The sequence below is a fragment of the Salvelinus sp. IW2-2015 genome, linkage group LG28 (assembly GCF_002910315.2).
Source record: "Salvelinus sp. IW2-2015 linkage group LG28, ASM291031v2, whole genome shotgun sequence".
In the NCBI taxonomy this organism is placed as follows: domain Eukaryota; kingdom Metazoa; phylum Chordata; class Actinopteri; order Salmoniformes; family Salmonidae; genus Salvelinus; species Salvelinus sp. IW2-2015.
The window spans coordinates 21,485,908-21,490,058 of record NC_036868.1 but is presented as its reverse complement, the minus strand read 5'-3'; the positions used below and the strand labels follow the sequence as shown (position 1 = coordinate 21,490,058).

Here is a 4,151-nt window from a genome sequence, read left to right as displayed (position 1 = left end):
TTAGCTTCTGCGCCTGAGTAACAGGCAGTTTACTCCAAGCTACTCAATACTGCCCCCAGCCATAAGAAGTTAAGTAAAAATACTTTCAAGTACAACTTAAGTGGTGTTTTGGGGAATCTACTTTACTTTACTATTTACATTTTTGACAACTTTTAATTTTACTTCACTACATTTCTAAAGACCTAGTGTACTTTTTACTCCATACATTTTTCCTGACACCCGAAAGTACTTACATTCTGAATGCTTAACAGGACAGGAAAATGGTCCAATTCACATACTTATCAAGAGAACATCCCTGGTCATCCATACTGCCTCTGATCTGGCGGACTCACTAAACACAAATGCTTCATTTGTAAATTATGTCTGAGTGTTGGAGTTTGCCCCTGGCTGTCCATAAATAAAAMATTTAATGGTGCCATCTGGTTTGCTTCAAATAAGGAATTTGAAATTATTTATACTTTTACTTTTGATAATTAAGTATATTTAAAACCAAATACTTTTAGACTTTTACTCAAGTAGTATTTTACTGGGTGACTTTCACTTTTACTTGAGTCATTTTCTATTAAGGTATCTTTACTTATTACTCTTTACTGTTACTCAAGTATGACAATTGGGTACTGTTTCCACCACCGTTGTGGAGGGTATTTCATAAGCAGGTTTTGAAAGCATACTAACCAGGCTACTACTCTCTTCTCTATTACCTACCTTTTCTCTAACCTTCTCTCCTCCTGCTGCTGTTTTCATTTGTTCTCTGTCAGTCACTGCGGGTACTGCGGTCCTCCAACCTCAAGCCCTATGTGATCTTCATTGCGCCTCCCTCTCAGGAGCGATTGCGCACCCTGCTGGCCAAGGATGGCAAAAACCCAAAGGTATTTCCTGCTCTGCTTATCTCACAAAAAAAACTTTATCAGCATCAGCAAGTATCGTTGATAAATTCATATCCACAGTGAATGTGTTACTAMCATGATCACACGTATCATATAGATTATATATACCTGTGAGAAWCTATACTCCCTTTTGTKGGTACAATGCTTAAACACTGTTTTRATCAACTTCTCTGCTAGTATAGTAATAGTTCTGCCTTGCCATCTACTGGTCTAGGTGGAATTTTTGCCACATTGCTTGTACATTTGCAATCTTTTCCGATATGAGGTAGAGGCTTTGTTTCTGGACATGGCCTTCTCTCCCTATCATCTAGGTAACAGTGGGGGAAGGACAGTGGTTATAGATATCCTGGCTAGATGCAGGGACAAGTAGGGAAGGACAGTGGTTATAGATATCCTGGCTAAGAATAGGAAATCACAGTAAGGGAAGACAGTGGTTATAGATATCCTGGCTAGATGTAGGGACACAGTAGGGAAGGACGGGGTACAGATATCCTGGCTAGATGCAGGGAAACAGTAGGGAAGGACAGGGTTATAGATATCCTGGCTAGATGCAGGGACACAGTAGGGAAGAACAGTGGTTATAGATATCCTGGCTAGATGTAGGGACACAGTAGGGAAGGACAGTGGTTATAGATATCCTGCTAGATGCAGGGACACAGTAGGGAGAGGACAGTGGTTATAGATATCTGGCTAGATGTAGGGACACATAGGGAAGGACAGGGGTTATAGATATCCTGGCTAGATGCAGGGACATAGTAGGGGAGGACAGGGTTATAGATATCCGGCTAGATGTAGGGACACAGTAGGGGAAGGACAGGTGGTATAGATATCCTGGCTAGATGTAGGGACACAGTAGGGAAGGACAGTGGTTATAGATATCCTGGCTAGATGCAGGGACACAGTAGGGAAGGACAGTGGTTATAGATATCCTGGCTAGATAGGGACGAACAGTAGGGAAGGACAGTGGTTAATAGATATCCTGGTAGATGTAGGGACACAGTAGGGAAGGACAGTGTTATATTATATCCTGTAGATGTAGGGACACAGTAGGGAAGGACAGGGGGTTAGAGATATCCTGGCTAGAAGCAGGGAAACAGTAGGGAAGGAAAGTGGTTATATATATCTGGCTAGATGAAGGAAATCACAGTAGGGAAGGACAGTGTTATAGATATCCTGGCTAGATGCAGGGAAACAGTATGGAAGGACAGTGGTTATAGACATCCTGGCTAGATGAGGGAAACAGTATGGAAGGACAGTGGTATAGATATCCTGGCTAGATGTAGGGAAACAGTAGGGAAGGACCAGTGGTTATAGATATCCTGGCTAGATGTAGGGAAACAGTAGGGAAGGACATGGTTTACAGATATCCTGGCTAGATGCAGGGAAACAGTAGGGAAGGACAGGGGTTATAGATATCCGGCTATATGCAGGGAAACAGTAGGGAAGGACAAGGGTTAGAGATATCCTGGCTAGATGCAGGGAAACAGTAGGGAAGGACAGTAGTTACAGAATCCTGGCTAGATGAAGGAAATCACAGTAGGAAGGACAGTGGGTTAGATATCCTGGCTAAATGTAGGGACACAGTAGGGAAGGACAGTGGTTATAGATATCCTGGCTAGATGTAGGGACACAGTAGGAAGGACAGTGGTTACAGTATCCTGGCTAAATGTAGGGACACAGTAGGGAAGGACAGGGGTTATAGATATCCTGGCTAGATGAAGGAAATCACAGTAGGGAAGGACAGTGGTTATAGACATCCCTGGCTAGATGCAGGGAAACAGTATGGAAGGACAGTGGTTACAGATATCCTGGCTAGATGTAGGGAAGAACGGGGTTATAGATATCCTGGCTAGATGCAGGGAAACAGTAGGGAAGGACAGGGGTTAGAGATATCCTGGCTAGATGCAGGGAAACAGTAGGGAAGGACAGTAGTTACAATATCCTGGCTAGATGAAGGAAATCACAGTAGGGAAGGACAGTGGTTATAGATATCCTGGCTAAATGTAGGGACACAGTAGGGAAGGACAGTGGTTATAGATATCCTGGCTAGATGTAGGGACACAGTAAGGAAGGACAGTGGTTACAGATATCCTGGCTAAAAGTAGGGACAACAGTAGGGAAGGACAGGGTTAGAGATATCCTGGCTAGATGAAGGAAATCACAGTAGGGAAGGACAGTGGTTATAGATATCATGGCTAGATGTAGGACACAGTAGGGAAGGACAGTGGTTATAGATATCCTGACAAGATGTAGGGACACAGTAAGGAAAGCAGTGGTTACGATATCCTGGCTAGAGTGTAGGGACACAGTAGGGAAGGACGGGGTTAGAGATATCCGCTAGATGCAGGGAAACAGTAGGAAGGAAGGGTTATAGATATCCTGGCTAGATGCAGGGAAACAGTAGGGAAGGCCAGTGGTTACAGATATCCTGGCTAGATGTAGGGACACAGTAGGGAAGGACAGTGGTTAATATATCCTGGCTAGATGTAGGGAAACAGTAGGGAAGGACAGGGGTTATATATTATCCTGCGTAGATGCAAGGGAAACAGTAGGAAGGACAGGGGTTATAGATATCCTGGCTAGATGCTGGGAAACAGTAGGGAAGGACAGTGGTTAAATATTATCCTGGCTAGATGTAGGGAAACAGTAGGGAAGGCCAGTGGTTACAGATATCCTGGCTAGATGTAGGGACACAGTAGGGAAGGACAGTGGTTATAATATATCCTGGCTAGATGTAGGGAAACAGTAGGAAGGACAGGGGTTATATATATCCTGGCTAGATGTAGGGACACAGTAGGGAAGGACAGTGGTTATAGATATCCTGGCTAGATGTAGGAGACACAGTAGGGAAGGACAGTGGTTATACAGATATCCTGGTAGATGTAGGGACACAGTAGGGAAGGACAGGGGTAGAATATCCTGGCTAGATGCAGGAGAAACAGTAGGGAAGGACAGGGGTTAGAGATATCCTGGCTAGATGCAGGAAACAGTAGGGAAGGACAGGTGGTTATATATATCCTGGCTAGATGTAGGAAACAGTAGGGAAGGCCAGTGGTTACAGATATCCTGGCTAGATGTAGGGACACAGTAGGGAAGGACAGGGTTATATATATCCTGGCTAGATATAGGGAAACAGTAGGGAAAGGACAGGGGTTATATATATCCTGGCTAGATGCAGGGAAACGTAAGGAAGGACAGGTTATAGATATTCACATTGGGCTAGATCAGGGAAACAGTAGGGGAAGGACAGTGGTTATATTACTA

The 4,151-nt window shown here is 44.0% G+C and overlaps 1 pseudogene; it reads left to right on the top strand.

Moving 5' to 3' along the window:
- LOC111954123 (protein PALS1-like) overlaps positions 1 to 4,151 on the top strand; it is a 52,764-nt pseudogene that overhangs the window by 43,745 nt on the left and 4,868 nt on the right.